The sequence below is a fragment of the Stegodyphus dumicola genome, chromosome 3, assembly GCF_044657685.1.
Source record: "Stegodyphus dumicola isolate Sdum_Otavi_A_Nest chromosome 3, ASM4465768v1".
Classification (NCBI taxonomy): Eukaryota; Metazoa; Arthropoda; class Arachnida; order Araneae; family Eresidae; genus Stegodyphus; species Stegodyphus dumicola.
In genome coordinates, this window is record NC_140770.1 from 211,933,917 (window position 1) to 211,951,851 (window position 17,935).

Consider the following 17,935-nt stretch of genomic DNA (forward strand, 5'->3'; position numbering starts at 1 on the left):
ATAAAGCTGTCGACCAGAAACTTACATTTCCATCATAAAACCATGTTGTTTTCAGCATAAGCATCATACACATTAACTAATATTCGTATGATCTCTGAGTTACATAAAGAGTAGTCTAGAAGTTTAGTCCTAGTAACATCTATTCAGTATAAAGTTTTAATATTTCAAGGCCAATGAAAAGTTATTTATGGTTTAAGAATAGGAACTGGTAGATGATAAAAGCCTTCGGAGCTAAAATAAGCAGCTAGGATATGAAGGAGTGTCTTAAAAATGATTTGTTTAGCAATGTGAGGCGGTCCATTGCAGGTTTAAAAAAAAATCCTCACCTCAACAAGTTTTGTTTTCTTCACTATACGTGCCCACTAGCGGCCGAGCGGTAAAGTTGCTGAACACTGGTAGTTCGGTCCGAGGTTCGAATCCCGCGAACGGGCTGACTGCATGGGCGTTTTCGTGGTTTTCCCCGTGCGTAACGTGTATACGAGCCAGTTTCCCTTAGAAAGTCCTCCACGAAGGCATCCCTCCCCTTAGGCAGATAGCCCTCGTGTACTTTGCCATAATTAAATACACCACACGCCACTGCGCTATACGTTGCAAATCAGTATATACTTTGTGTCCTCAAAACTCCTTACCCAACATTTTTTTCCACAACTGTTGATCTCAGACCTATACTTTTAATACATAAATATTTAAAAGACGCAAAGATTCATGCTTTGGTATTTTTAAATTTAAAGAAATCAATTTAGTAAAAAATACGAAACCTATGTTTCCCTGTCCCTATACTAATCTTCGGAAAATTTTTATGTTCATTATAAAAAATAAAACGCACACACACAAAAAAAAATTCCTTAAGGCAAAAACTGACCAATATATTCAGTCTTAAAATTTGTGAATTTTGATGCTATTTTCAACTTGACTTGATGGGGCTTCTCAGAATAAAAAATAATAAATCAGAATAATTCAAGGGTATTTTTTCCTTTAAATGCCAATCAGTGGGTTTTTTTTTTTTTTTTTTTTTTTTCGATTTAATGAAGTGTAACATTCTATAATTTATAATTTTGTTACACAAGGCATGGCGAAAAAATTTTTACATAAATAATTTATAAGTTTTCGAGTGCTAAAAATATGTTATTAATATTCTCATTCTGTTTTATTACTTTTAGAATCATAGCGAAATCATCACAGAAAAATTCATTAAGCTAGAAATATTTTAAATTTTTATTTTATGCAAATAATGCAACGAGTTGGGAATGGGAAAATACCGAAGTCTGGCAGTATTTTCTAGATCACGAATTCTCTAACATTCTGTGACTAAGATCGCCTTTTTGAAAATAAAATTCTGTTCATCAATACTTTTCACGATTATTTGCATAGAAATGCCCTGTCCAGGACTGGGACGAGGGTGAGGCAGGTGAGGCGCTTGCTTCAGGTGAACAAATAGAAGGGGCGCCAAATTAGCTATTCGATCAAAAATTCAGAAATTTATTTTTAAAACTTTTGATTTTTAACTTTTAATTTCGGAATACATCAGTGAATATTAAAAGAATTTTGTGTTATAAACAATCCAGATAAAAAAAAGAAAAAGAAAAACTAATAGCATCAATTTATTCTCAAAAGACATGACCTTTCACAGAAGTGTAGATAATATTTTTTAACATTAAAATTTGTTATTGAAAGTAGCTTTAAGAAACTAATTACACTTTGTGTAACGAATTATAAAGACCAGGGCTTCTCAACCGGTCTATACAATTCCTTCTCTTGCGTACCACTGGTGGTACGCAAGAGAAAAATAGGTGATATGCAAAGAAGCAAAGTATTTTTAACTATTAAATTCAAAAATTAAAACCCCAACATCTTGATTCAGTTTTTTCTCGTAAATTTTTTAGATCTGAGCTTTGTTCAAGGTCAATAGCCGCTTAGACCTGGGATTATCAACCGGTCGTACGCAAGAAAAAAAATAGGTGATAAGCAAAGAAACAAAGTATTTTTAACAATTCAATTAAAAAATCTCCTGAAGAAAAATAACAATTGATGGAAATTTTCTGTGATCGAGCTCTAACGTAAGATTTAAAAAATAACACGCTTTTTAACTTTTGGATGAACCGAAAAGAAAGAATTTAAAGGCATTTTAAATAAATTTTTATTGCCTTTTCACAATCTATTTGTGGGAACAAGGATTTTCTTCCATGTTATATTTGAAAAATAAATACAGAACAAAATTAAAAGTGTATTCTAATTACGATTAAAGCTAAGTGAAATCAAGACCATACGTAAAGAAATTGATCTCTCTAAAACAGGCCTAAATTCCAAACTAAATTTTAAAAGTAAGACATTATTTATATTACTTAAATTTTGATAATTAAAATGGTAACCAATTTTTAATATAATATTTTTAATGTGTGCATATTTAATTCAAATAGCGAATAGGTTGTGCAAATGGCAATATATATATAATTTTTTTAATATTTTCTGTTGAGAAACTGAAAAATAATCATTATAAAATTTAGGTGGTGGTACTAAAGTTTTTCCATTCTTATTTAGATGGTATGCGTTAATTGAAAGGTTGAGAACCGCTGGTATAGACTACACTTTCATATTATACTTGCCTATATGAGTAAACTGGCAGAGTCAATAGTAAAAGCTTTACTACTTTAAAGCTGCAAAATTAATAGCCATCTAAATTGCAGTGAATTTTTTCGATATTGTTAAAAATAAAGTTCATACTAGTGATAAAAACACTAGACACTAATGGTAAATACTAATGAATAATATAATTGAGTTACTAAAAATTTATTTTAACTCATTGTTATTTTTTGATAATAACTTCTTTATTTAGGCTTTTCAATCCTTCTTTATTTTCCTTTTTTCTTAGCAGTTGCTTTTTTAGGTTTTATTTTCTGCGCGAGTATTTTCTCAAAATTCTTCTGGCTTGAGCAAAAAATATTAGAATAAGCCAAGCCATTACAGGATCGATGAAGAATAAAATGTACGTGTTTTAATCTACAAGAAGAAAATATAGATATATAATATAGAAGATATAGATATATAATATAGAAGATATAGATATATAATATAGAAGATATAGATATATAATATAGAAGATAAAGATATATAATATAGAAGAAAATATAGATATAAAGATAGATATAAAAACTGCATTAGAAGAAAATTGAAAAATGAGTTCCAATTAATAGATTATAGCAAAGCACTCAACAATTATTTAGATGAAAGATGCCTTTGAAAAATATGAATTCAAATAAATTTCAAAAGAAATTTTATAACAGTAAATATAGGATGGAATATCAAACAAAAATACATTCGGAAAAAGGTTAAGTGAAGCGTTACAGGAACTTACAGTATTAATTTAAAGCAATTCAAAAACATCAACACGTCAACAAAGTACAACGTCTATTTTGAAGAAAGAACAACGTAGGCTTCCGCATAAGCTTTCAAGTCCCGAGTAAATAAATTCCACATTTCTGGGTTTATCTGAATAACAAATCAGTAATTCTTAATGCAAACAGTACTGAATATTTATCTTTTGGAATATGAATACTTTTAAACATTTATTTTTTGTATATGGATAAAAAACACAGCACACACACATCGCAGCAATTTATAATGCGTGCCTGAAGTCTACATTCGTCGCCAATCGACGAAGGTTGCCGTGCTGGAAAAGTGTGTATTGCGCGTGCATGAAGTGTAAGGTCCGCAGAACGGAGACGCTACTGACTTGATGTACTAGTACGGTGTCTGCCACGCATGATCCGGTCACCTTATACAGGATGATTTTAGTCAATGTGAAGGGAAATAATAACTCCCTGGCCGATCTCTCCCGACGCCGCAAGTGACCAAACTTAAGGAGGATGAATCGATGAAATCGTGGACCTATTAAGGACGGACACGGTGTATATACGAATGGCATGCATGGATTGTACAATTGCAATAGAAAATGTATGCGATTTGTTCACTATAAACATATAATGGTTCACTTTGATTTTTTTTATTACGATGGAGCAATAGAGGGCTATCTACCAAAGGGGCCGATAACTTGATGGGGGGGACTTTCTAAGGGAAACTGGCTCCCATACAGATTACACATGCGGAAAGTCACGAAAGCACCCATGCAGCCAGCCCGTCCTCCAGGATTGCAACTCCGGACCGAACTACCACTGTTCAGCCACCTACTTCTACTTCTACACAGCAAGGCGTGACGTCATCACAGCTTAGCCATGGACCTTATAAGAGGTCCATGAGCTTAGCACAGCGCGGAGCAATCGAGACAACGCCCAGATAGCTTCGAGACGCGGAAAGGAAAGGAGGCAAGCAGAGGGCTTGCAGATCCACCAAGAGTTGGTGGGAAACAAGACGTGTTTCTTTAAAATCTCAAGTTCCTAGCAGCCAAGCTGAAATGCTTATATCGAGCTAGCCATATGAGGGCAGACATGCCTGTAGAACTATTAGAGACTGATAATGTGTGAGGAATGTACATTAAACGAATCGAATCCTGTTTGGATTGAAACTTGAATTGAGAGGTTACCAGCAGTACTGTTCACTTTCACCTTAATTCATCTTTTCTTTCATTTTTTTTCATATTAGTAAAATAAAGTAGCTAGTTTAAGTTGTGCTCTAATATGTTCTTATTGACGGTAATCTTACATTGATAAGCTTAATTTATGCGAGACACCAACCGTGCTGATTATTTAGAACGCCGAAAATGCTGAAGCCGACCCAGATGTGACTTTATGTATTCCCAAAGTTCCACAAGTTTCTCGACTGCCATTCTGGATCTGGATTGTCATTCATATTAAAATTTAACACTCACATTAATTCGTGTTAATTCATGATTGCGAAGGCTTATCTTTTGATTATATCCAAAAGCCGAAAGTAAGAGTCATTAAAACTCGTTTAGGAGGCAGATTTTCATCCTGCACTAATTCAATGTTTGCCTTATATTTTAGAGAATTGTATCAATTTTAACCCAAATGGTTGTCATACGAATTAGCGGAAACTTGTCGGCAATTTTGTGTTATTAAATTAAATTAATAAAAATTTTAGTTCGAGCAATTGCCATTTTTTCTTCCATAAAAGATTGTTGTGCCGCATGTAATTTTTTTTTTTATCTATTTCTGCCATTATCTAGTACGAAAAAAAATTTGCTCTTTTTTGCGAGAAAGAATTTAGTCTCTTTCTAATTTATTTGATCATTTGCGAAATGTGCATGATTGGATGTGTATGATGAAATGAGCATGATGCCTGAAGCCGGAGACAACTAAATTTGCCCATCTTGCGACGAAATTTTACAGACTTATGAACACTAAAGGATATTGCGAATGTGCTCGATATTGTTCTTAGATATGATGTATTTATATTTTTCTGACTTTGAAAGTAAAGTAATTAAAATCTGTAGTTTATAACGTTGTCTTTTCTTTATAAATTTATTACAACCTGGAACTAAGTTACATTTGTTTAAAATCATTTTACACTTAATTACTGACTTACTTGGCTAATATGTGGCAACATTATTTGCTTTGAATTTTTTAATTGCTAAGTAAGTCATAAAAGACGAAATAAGGTAACTCAAGCAAAATTCTGACATTTTTTATACAGCTAATGGCGTTGCAGAATTGGAGGATTTGGGTTAAAAAGGAACCGGACGTTATTTTTGGGAAAGGTTTATTGTATTTCGTAGCTAATTAACATAATACTCAGAATTGAAAAGCAGAACGGTCATTAAAAATTCCAGATTACAGCGTCGCCTGGTGGATAATAACCTATTATAACTAAAATAACTATATAAACTATAAAATAGCCATGTAATAACGATATAAACTAACGTTTTTATTATAACTAACGTCTGTTTTATGTAACTATAAAATAACTATATAAACTAACATCTCCCGTTATATCTAAACGAATTCTTTAAAAAATTTAAATTGCACTGGTACTGCTGCATTTTACATTTTATTGCTTACTGCATTATACGCTATACATTCAATGAAAACATTTCTTTTAAATACATACTGACTTTGGATCACATTCACATTTTATATCCATATATACATATCACATTTTATATTCATATATACATATCATACTGTAGGCACATATAATGACAATGCTTATGAAAACTAAAAGGCAAAATTGTTCAAGATTTTGAAATCAGCATTACTAAAATTAATATGCATGATTTTAGAAGCGCCACCCTTGCTCTATTAGCAACGGTTTTACACACCATACGCACAGTGTAGCAATGTACGCAACATGATACAATATACAGCACAGCATATTTTTATGTTATGTCTTATATGCATAAGTTTCTACAATATGTAATATCTTTTAATCAGGGCTGAATGTATTTGAAATCTACTGTAACTATTTTTTACATATTATAGCAACGTAAAACCTTTACAGCGCATAAATAAACCACAATAGGAAACATTCAGGAATTTTTTTCATAACATTGCTTCTTGTGAACAAATATATGAAGTCTACTTTTATTTATAAATATCTGACACATAGATTTTCCTTCCGAAGAAATGTGCTAACCTTGTAGAATATTAAAATTTAGTACTTTAAACAAAAATTTGTGCACAATGGAACATTTTAAATAATAAAATTTATTTCGCCATGGTCTCTAATTTCACTATTATCATTAGATGGCAGCAGAGCTTAAATCTTTAGTTTGAGATCAACGTTTCACTGCTTATGATCAAAAATTCTGTATTGTTGAAACTGGACTGGCGATCTACCGAATTTTCCGAATTTCGTTAGTTGTTTCACCTCTTTTTCGTCATTTTACCTCACAATAAGGTGTACTGTCACTCAGTGAGATAGCCAATTAAAAAATCCAGAACTCTCTCTCAAATTTTGATGATCAGATTTATTATTATTTTATATTTAAAATTTTTTACGCCTTGCAAAATATTTATTTCTCTTACTGTATTTTATGGTACGTTTAAGAAAACTTTCATTGTGCGAATAAAAGTGTGAAATATATATATATTCTAATTTTATTAGATTAGATGTTTTAAGTATTTTAATGAATTATTCGATATTAGTAAAACTGAAAGTGAGCCCCTAAATGTTATGGAAATAAATTTTATCAAGAGTTTCGCGTATATAGTGAATGAAACAGACAAGTGGTGAGGCAAAATATGCCCGATTTTGTATATTTAGTTCCTTCAAAACCCATTTACGAACAATTTGTTATACGCAGTATTAAGAGAGAGACCGTGTTGCCGTTTAAACTAACAACTATTTCACTTCCTTCTTATTTCAACTCTTTATAATGTAAACATGAAATTTATTTGAAAGTAAAGCTATAACAAAGATTCGAAAACTATTATTTAAAAGATCTTCGCTCAAATTCAACGGAAAAATTGCGTGTGAAAATAAAGATCAGCGTAAACAGTGCATTTACAGACAAAATATTATCTGGAAAAGAGGTGGCGCCATCTGTTATAAAAATAAATAGCTAACTAACGAAATTCGGTAGGTAACCAGCTGCGACAATATCACAAAAAATATTATATATATAATTAAGCGACATTCAGCCTTAGTTTCCTGTTGGTTTTATATTTTTTTTCCCATTTATACAGAGTTATATGTTATTTATACGGATTCATAGTTTATAAAGAATAATTAGATACATCATGAGCCAATCTTTCAATAAATGACTTAAATGATTGGTAATTTGTCGCAGACGCCAGGCCATCGGAAGAAGAAATGTCGACGTGTTCCGTATTCTTTTAACATGGACAGATTTATTAGGTAAACAATATATAATTCGAATAATCTTATATTAAAAAAATTCATCTTGAAAACCTGAAAAGGGTTTGAAAAATGACCTTTTATGTCAAATTGGTAATTAATACTTGCCAAAATTGTTTTAAAATGTTTTCTCTATGAGAACCATCAATCAATAACGGATGGCGCCGTCAACTTTTTGACTTAACAATTAGTTTTTTTTTCTATTTTGGAGAAGATTTCATTTTTCGGTATTCTATTGTTTATATTTTCACATCTCAAGACTGAGTTCAATTAGACCCTAAAGAAATTCGGCTCTGATACCTCTAAGATTTTCAAAGAAATTTAAATTCTAGCCGGAAAGCGAAATTAATCCTAGCTTTCTTTGCTATAAAAGCTATATCCAAGAAATTAACCCTAGTCTTCTTTGCTATAAAAACTGAATTGCACTATCAGTAAGAAATTTGTTAGTTTGGTATTAGTTGGTACACGCCAGTACACTTCCAACTATGCAACCCGCTAATTATGCAGTTGATTTCTTGCCAGAGTTGAACAACACTAGAAGCAGTTCCGAACATTTTTAGATAAATCCTACTTTTTTTAACTTTTTTTTTCTTTTCTTTTTTGGATAATGTCCTTCCCTCCCTCCTGGCAAAAAAGAGAGTTCGAGGCTGGCTTCTTTTTTAATTTCAACATAAACTTAAAAGTAAGAAAAGCAAGTATATATCTTCAGAGCGTGATTTTTGGGGTATTCCTTTACGTAAAATTCTCAGAACATCATTTGTTGGACTTGTTAATTGTTGAAACATCATACGTTAAACTTGTTAATTTTTACTACATTTTGCATCGTGCATCATTTGTGAAGAAAGCAGATGTGGCCCATTGTTTTCAGGCATGTGGTAATTTTCCAAAAATTCGTGTCGTTTCCGTATCTCACGCAACGAAACTACACATGGCAGTATATGTAGGAAAGAAGTCCACGGCTAAATTTTAATAACATTAACCGAATGATAAAATTATGATGAGAAAAAGTATCCTTTAAAATTGGAATGAAACATAACTAATTAATAGCAAGAAATATATAAATAGGTATTTTTAGAGCATTTTAATTAGAAAAATGCAAAAGTTTGTTTACGAACTGCGCATAATAGCCTTAATACGAAAGTTTGTTCATGAAGGTTTCGTAACGTTTTTGGAAATTATTTTTTAACTTTTAATATTCTGAAAGCATCCTTCACTGAGAGAGAACATAACATTAAAAATTACTCTATTAAATTAAATAATAGAATCAATTAAAAAAGACTGATAGTTAAAGAGATTAAATAAATAAAAATGTTGTTACGTTTTTCTTTTCTTCTGACACCAGTTGTTACATTATTTTCTTTCTTCACGTTCGTACGGGATTCGTAGATTTGGAGTGAATAACGACGACACTTGATGAAGTATCGAAACACATTTTATTAACCAATATTAATCAGATAGCTCCAATATCACTTTTACAGTCGTCGAATTGTTATAAACACGCTGACACGTTCAGCGACACAGCCTTCACACTATCAGGCAATAACGGTAAAGACAGCTTCACTGCAAAGCACCCGAGTACAGCTCCTGACTCTGCTCGGTCGTTCTCGGAACTCCACGTACTCTCGAGACTCTCCACGCTACAACTCTCGATGCACTAGACGACACACAGAGCACGGCTCCCGACTCTTCGGTTCAGTCGTTCCCGGAGCTCAACACGCTCTCTCGACGATGCACTAACCGCGATACACAAAGAGACTCCTTCGGTGAACTCGACGACTCGGCACTCGCTGTCCGGCTGTCAACGTGATCGACTCCGCAGGGATTGACTCGCTAGACGAGACACCAACTCGATACTGACTATCTCGCACTCTCGAGGCACACCCACAATACTAATTCTCTCGCACTCCAGACAAGGGACTCTGACTCGCCCTCTCGATGAAGCACAGACGCTAACTGACTGAGGACCAGCAGGGTTTATATAGCTTTCGGCTTGTGTTCGAGAACATTCTGGGCTAAAACGGTAAGAATTCGTTCCAGAAGATTCTCCATCAGTCCATGGTATATCGCCAATTTTGTCGCCAAAGGGGCGATTTCTCACCAAATGTGGCAACCCTGCTTTTCTTTGTAATTTCCTGACAACCCTAAAGCTGCTTTGCGGGGAAGCTATCCCACCGTACCTGTACATTTCGTAACAATATTAACAGATTAAAATAATTAAAAGTAACGATAAAAATTAAATGCTGAAAAATAATGAAAGAAAATAAATCAAAATTGATATCATTCGAAACACATTTACGAACAATTTGTTATACGCAGTATTAAGAGAGAGACCGTGTTGCCGTTTAAACTAACAACTATTTCACTTCCTTCTTATTTCAACTCTTTATAATGTAAACATGAAATTTATTTGAAAGTAAAGCTATAACAAAGATTCGAAAACTATTATTTAAAAGATCTTCGCTCAAATTCAACGGAAAAATTGCGTGTGAAAATAAAGATCAGCGTAAACAGTGCATTTACAGACAAAATATTATCTGGAAAAGAGGTGGCGCCATCTGTTATAAAAATAAATAGCTAACTAACGAAATTCGGTAGGTAATTCAAAAGGTCGTTGCCACGAAAATTAAAAATATTAACATTACCACAAAATGAACTTGAAACTTTAAAAAACAGGACATCATTCAAACATGTCAAAGTCGCTTCAGGTTGTCACGTGGTTCCAAGATCGCGGTGACCACACCCCCTTTTCTGTGACGTCACTTCCGTCTACCCGTTACGTCTCCTTACTACTCGCCTTAGATAAAACACCTTTTAGTATCAAATATGTTAACAGAAGACCAAATAGTGACCAATAGACCATTTCCCAATCCGAATCTATACAGACGGATCAAAAACTAAAATGGGTGTCGGAAGTGCTTTCCGTGCCTCTAGAATTAATTTGCTCTTTAAAACATGGTAGACAAAGCTTCAAAACACAAATTCAGTATTCTAAGCTGAACTGTTAGCCATCAGAGAAGCTGTGAAAGTTACCAGGAAACAACAAGAAAAAATCATTATAATTTCTGACAATACCTCAAGCCAACAGGCAATACTCGGACTGAGCCGTTCGCCATTAGTAAGGGAAATTCAACATGTACTATCCTATTTGCCAGAGAATACCCGTCTCAAGCTTCACTGGACACGCGCCCATGTGGGCACATTGGGCAATGAAGCAGCTGACCAACTAGCAAGAGATAGTGCAAACGGACAACTCGCCCAGCCATCTTTCTGTCAATTCTATAAAAGGTGTGATACCTTTTAAATCAAGACTAGAACGGGACCTTATATCTCCGTGGAAAACTAACTGGACACAAGAGCTAACGGGCAGGAGGACATTTAACTTCCTCCTGGTACTCTAAAGGGAAAACCACTACAAGCACAGCAATGACATATTGACGGCGCATGGCCTTTTTGCTGCCTGTTTCGCTTTAGATTGCACCACACACATTCATGCATATGTCGCTCAACAGGTGCCATCGATTACTATATGTTCCAGTTCGAAATCATCAAAGACCTACATTTCCGGCCGTATACAGCTGGAAATGCCCAGGTCTGGCTGAAACATCTCCAAAAGAGTAAGCTTATCCGAAACAGAATTAAATCTCTCATGGAACCTGGCAATGAACTGCGAAAATCTAAAAGCAATCTAAATTAAAAATTCTCAGCACAAATCTAGCGGCTGAGTGGTGGCAAACTTAGGGCGCACTCCTGTCTTCCTTTTTTGCAAAAGTAAATTTGCCTTATGAAACCAAGAATGGGCTACGCCGATTCCAACAACAAACGAAGACATTCAGCGGCCCGGCCGCGTCTCAAAGCGCAAAATGAAATATATTAAATTACAGAACGTCAAAACTACAATTAAAGCTTCGGAAAACCAAGCCCTAGCACAAAAAAAAAAAAGTTATATAAACAAATTAAAGGAACTCAAAAAATTACATTCAGCAAACATAATCAATATATAGCTGCTGAATAATTCACACTAGCATACAAAAAGGAAAGAAGAGAAATACAAAATAATCCAAATTAAATAAAATGTTGAGTTAAATAAAACGAAAAATAAAATAATGAAAATTATCATAAACACGCCCTCCCCACACACACAAACATACAAAAGATCCCTCAAAGCCCAGTGGCCTCTTTATTATATTCATTGTCCTCATTATTTCGCCTGCTATTTTCCTAGCTTTATGTTGGCCTTCATCCATAAAATTAATGCTTGCTCTATCAGTATGACGAGTAAGTTTGCATTCAGTAAGTGCATATTATCACCAGTTTTATTGCATATTTGATATAAATCATTGCTTTGTAGTTGAAATCGTTTCAAAGAATAAGGGAATCTTCCATGACTGGAAATGAGGTAGTTCAAATCTACGTCACAAATAACACTCTTTATTAGGTTCACACGTTCTCAATAAAATTGTATTTCTCACTGAGTGATCCCACTGCAACTTCCGTTTTCCAATAATATCATGCTTCATAATGTTAATACTTTTCTTCCTTAGAGGTCTGAATGTCGACTATTTCAATGTCAGTACTTGCAGTTGTCTCTTTCGCTAAGGCATCCGCCCTCTCGTTACCCGAGTAGCCAATATAGGCTTTAACCCAGTTAAAATTTAGATTTGAAACAATATTTAAACGCCGGGCGGAATGTTTCGGCTACCATAATGCCTGCCTGCTCGACCAGACTGCCTCCTAAGTCTGTGAGAATTTATTTCGCATTCCGCAGCTTGCACTTTTTTTCGTTCTTGTAACCGCCTAATTGTAACTTTCTGGTTTTTCTTTTTGCTGTGTGATATTCTAAAGTTTGAAACCTCTGAATAAAGAGATAAAGTTTACAGTCCACACACAAATGTTGTATTCTTAATTATTATTAACCCTAAAAGCACTTTATACTTAGAACTGTGTTAATCATGCTCCGTAAACAATAACTGACATTTATTCTGACTGATCCTGGGCAAAGCCATGTTGTCATTTGCATTACAGCTGTAGTATATATGTAAGATAAAAATATATGAATCAGAATTATAATATAACTATAAACATTAATTCTTCCTCTTTATTCTAAAATCGTAATAACTTCTCTGCATTGCGTCATTCAAATTAATTATGCGATCTTACGTAACCGCTAATGCAGATGCCTCTTGACGACCTATCACCGAATTGTAAACCAAAACTTTTCTCTTCGCGTGCTTCCATCTTTCATAACGACGCACTTCAGCTTTTGCTCTCTACTGTGCTTATATGTAATTTCGCTGGCTTGCTTTCTATCCCAACAATATCAAAAATGTAAATCTTCTGTGGAAAGGCACGACTAGAGTGCCAAGTGATTGTGGCCACAAATATCAATTGGAAATAAAAATGGAATTAAAATCGCTTCTACTGCCAAGTTTTTTTATTTACGAAGTCAACACATTAGCTTACGACGCAATCAGATTACTTCCTCTTCAATATAGGATAACTACGCATCTACAGTATTCCGTCTTTTTCTTTGCTTATATTATGACAATTAAGCCGGCAGGATAGTTTCCTGCAGCCTGAAACCTCAATGGAAAATTTAATTCAGCTCTTCAAATCATCGTTTTGTGATAAATCCAAGATAATGGGAAAGAAGTGAATCATCAAATTTGTTTTTTCAGTGTTTGAAAAATAACAGATCATTCTTCTGCTGTGGTGTTTTGCAAGTGCTTCAAAAAAATAATCACGCGTAGTGTTTACAGATTGAAAGTAATCTCTCGATAAATTGAGAAGTTCGAATGCCTAGTGAAAAGGAAATCATCAGTGAATTATCGTTTAGGAATTCAGCATTACAGCGGGTTCAAGGTCGATCTGAGTTAGTGTTTGCAAGTATGTGCGACAGAAAATTATTTGCACTTCCGGTTTTTCAACAGCTCAAAAATTATTCCATTCGTGTGAATCTAGCTCAGGAACTAAATTATTTAATGTGCTGCGGATTCTATAGTTTTCATTTCAACTTTGGTTAAAATTTCCGCAATTTGTTTTGAGAAAATCTGAAATTCTTGTTCATTAATTTTTCTAATTTTTCATAATTATGTGTGAGCAAATTAAGTAACGAATTTTAAGCTATTTAAATTACTCATAGGGAGGATATTAAGATAAGTTTTTATGTTTTTGAAATTTTGTTGAGAATTTTGAATACGAATTTTATAATTATTCTAAAAATGAAGTAGGTGTAAAAAATAAGTGAAATTATTACAGATATGTAATATGAAGTTATGGTAAATGCATGTTAAAATTTATGGGTTATTGTGTGTTAAGTATAGTATGATGAGGGTGTACTGGTTCCTTCAACAGAGGCCTGTAATTACCTCTGTACAGTTGTTCCTTTTACCCTCTTCATGCAAGATAATGTTGGAGGCTCTCATTTTATGAATGCATGTAATTTTTTATATTATTATTATTATATTTTTTTATTATGGAATGTATTAGTGCAGTTCTCAAAGGCCAGTTACCTTAATGCAAGAAACGGAGGCCTTTTCAAGTAACTGTCTAGGCACCCTGGGCCACCAGTGCAGAGAACACACTGGTTAGCTCAAGAGGACAGCCCTATTGATGGATATGTTTGTTTAAAAGTATTGCGAGGCCTTTCAGTATGGTAAAATAAAGGAATTGTAAATGAAAGATGATAACGGTGAAACCATAAATTCTGAAAATCTTAATCCTATTATTATATGGTATTAAAATATAATTTATCAATATGAAAATTAATATCATAAATATTTATGTGCATTTAATTATAAGTAATGATTATGCAAAAGTTTATTTTGTGATATTCTGTGATAACAAAACCTTCCCTGATGAATTATGATCATGTGAACTCTCAAACAAAACGACTTTTGGACTGAAATGCTGAAAAATTCAATAGGACTCTAAAAATTAAGAATCTATTTTTAAAAAATTGATATTATTAAATAATACTTTACAGGATCAAAATTTTATTATTTATTTATATATATTTTTTTTAATTTGCTAGTGCTTTAACTCTTTCTCTTTAAAAAGGCTTCTCTGTCGCTACGCCTTTTTCTTTTTGAAGGGGGGCATATGTAAGATAAAATTAAATGAATCAGAATTATAATATAACTAAAAACATTAATTCTTCCTCTCTATTCTAAAATCGTAATAACTTCTCTGCATTGCGTCATTTCTAGATCACTCTATGGCCCGCGCAACTCTGATGACGTAATAATTAAGAACTGAAACTGTCGTTGTAAACCAAAACTTTTCTCTTCGCGTGCCTCCATCTTGCATGACTACGCACTTCAGCTTTTGCTCTCTACTGTGCTAAGATGTAATTTCGCTGGCTTGCTTTCCTTCTCAACAATATCAAAAATAAAAATGGAATTAAAACAGCCTCAACTGCCAAGTTCTTTAAATACTACGCAATCAAAATTTCTTCTTCAATATGGATCTAGGTACGCATCGACACTGCTCCGGCTTTTCCTTGTGCTTTTATTATGACATATATAGATTGCAATTTGCATATGTCTAGCCATTTGTTAATAGGGAATATTTTAGGAAGCAATAAGATACAAAAATTTTAAAACATTTCTGATATCCGTCATATATTTACAGAGCTAAAAGTCAGTAATTATGCTAAACTGTTCTGAGTCATTTGATGAAGCTGGTTTGAGACTGATTGACTGAAAAATTAAAACCTCAATTATAGAGCACTAAATTTTGTTTATGTTTCCATAATGGAACTTTTGTGAAACCATAACCACCATTCCAAAGGGACATTATCTTTTTATTCCTAACATAATAAGAAGGGGGAATGTTGAAAGCAAATACAAACGTGGAAAGTTGAGAATCACGGTTAGATCAACGACTTATATATGATTATTATATGACTTACCTATGACTATTATATATATATGACTATTTTTATATTCTTACTAGTTGACGAAAACATTTAAGCTCCATTTGAGCCAGTGCTTTTCGATAGACTCAACGAGTTATAGAACTCTGCAGCATATGTTGTTTATAACTATTTAACGCTAAGTGCTTTACCAGAATCCGCAGTCAGATTATCGTAAACAATTTCTTTTCTCATTCTTCTTAACAAAGGGATCTGAGACTCAAAAATGGCATAGACCGTAATTTCCTCAAGGAAGCTTCCCTTGACCCTTTGCCCCAGAGGTGTTTAGGAAATAACATACTTATTTGTCACAAGACAAAAATCCAATACTGTCAACAGAAAAACTCCTGAAATAACAACCAGTTACTCACTATTCATTTGTATCTTTTAAGATGAGCCTATATAAAAGGTTATTTCGATATCAAGAGACGACTGCTGGCTATTTGCATGACAAACTGTGAGGTCAGGAAAAGATTGTCTGTCCAAAAGTAAAGAAAGAAAGAAAGAAAGAAAATCAATTTTCGGAAGCTTTTGCTGGTTAACATTTGAACAGAAAAAAATTACATTTGTTTAAGGGGATGGAAATGCACCTCCCTACACCCTGGTGACTACGCCAATGCAGTAGGAGCTAGTAAACTTTCAATCAATAATGGTACAAATATAAAACACAAATACAAAACATAGTCAATACACGTGAAACACGGTAAACAAGATACGTGAAAAATGCACGATGAAAATAAATGTAGCAATGTCCTAATACCTTTTGGCCTAGAATATAAAGTCCATAACTGCTTTTACAGGCTAACTAAAATCATTTTAGAAAATACTTGTATAAGACTTTTCAAACTATATAAATGTAGTAGTATGCTGCCATATGGAAAATCGACCTCAGCTGCTTGTAAGGAACGTTCATTTATTGGATCGTAATTTATTTAATTCATTAGATTAACAAAACGTGCATAATCAGAATTCATGATAAAGGAAATTACGTGCAGTCATCAACATGTAATACTGAGTATGAAGGATACCATGATCTTGATTTAAACGGAAAAGCTTCTTAGAAACCATAGAATGTTGGTAATGTTTCTAAGAAATTTATTTTGAAAAATCCCGATTTTCATACGATGCTTTTTGGCTGCTATTGCCCAAACTGAAATTTCATAAAAAAGAATTGATCGGATTAGTGCGACGTAGAGGAAGTTCTTTCTATTCTTATGCGCAACTTCAGTTTACGGCCAGTTATGCTCTAATTGACATGTAGACGGTATTTGTTTTGTTACATGACTGCACAATTTATCACTAATGTTATCGGAGTTCCGATTCAAATGAGCAGGCATGAAGTCACTGTTGGTATGTTTACGAGCCACTATAGCCACCCAACCGATATAATAGCGTCGCTGATTGCCGTGCCGAAGAGCCCGGGTTCGCAACCCGGAGAAGGCATGGATGTTTGTAAATGTATAGTGTCCGTGCTGCATGGGGACGCTCTAAAATGTGGCGAGCCGAAAGTCCTCTCGAGAGGTAGCGGAAGAGGGGGCAGACTCTCGGACTGGTCCCCCGAGTGCTCTCCATCAAAATTGGGGGGGGGGGGGCAGGAACTGAGCTAAATCGCACTTCACGTATAAGGTGCTCAAGGTTGTTGCCAACGGCAGGCGTAAACTTACCCTCCTTGCCACGAAAGCGTGGGCTGACTATAGATCAGACAAGTGAGCATTAGCAACAACAACAACAACGAGCCACTTTTATTATGTAGTTTATTTTAAACAGCGTCCATTTGTGACTTTATGTGTACGTTTGAAATAGTGCAAGTGCGTGAGAATAAAAGCACGTTCAAATCCCTGGGAGTTTTTTTGCGAAGGATCCGAAGCCATTTGCACTTACAACGGCAGTCTGCACGCTGCGCAGTGTATGATTAAAATTTCAAAGAAAATCAAGCGTCCTGCCGACTGTGAAATACGGTCAGTTATCTTGTACTTAACCAGCAATAAATGTAAAAGTTGTTGATATCCGTTGCCAGATATGTTAAATATAAGGTTGCGGTGCACCGAATGACAAATAAATTTGAAATTGAATGAGATTGATTGTTTAAACAAGTTCGGAAAATGCGTGATAACTTGTCATTTGTAATCACAGACAACTTGATGCAAAAAATTAAAACCCAAACTCTTGCAAACAAGAGATTTGAACTAGTGGAACATGGGGAAACGCAAATAATTGATGGAGAAGTGAAGAACCCGCAATAACAGGCTATTA

At 34.0% G+C, this 17,935-nt stretch overlaps 1 long non-coding RNA gene across 1 annotated transcript in view; it reads left to right on the forward strand.

Annotated features, from left to right (window-relative positions):
* The window catches only part of LOC146998265 (uncharacterized), a 283,096-nt gene that overhangs the window by 138,456 nt on the left and 126,705 nt on the right, over nucleotides 1–17,935 (forward strand). The window lies entirely within an intron of this gene.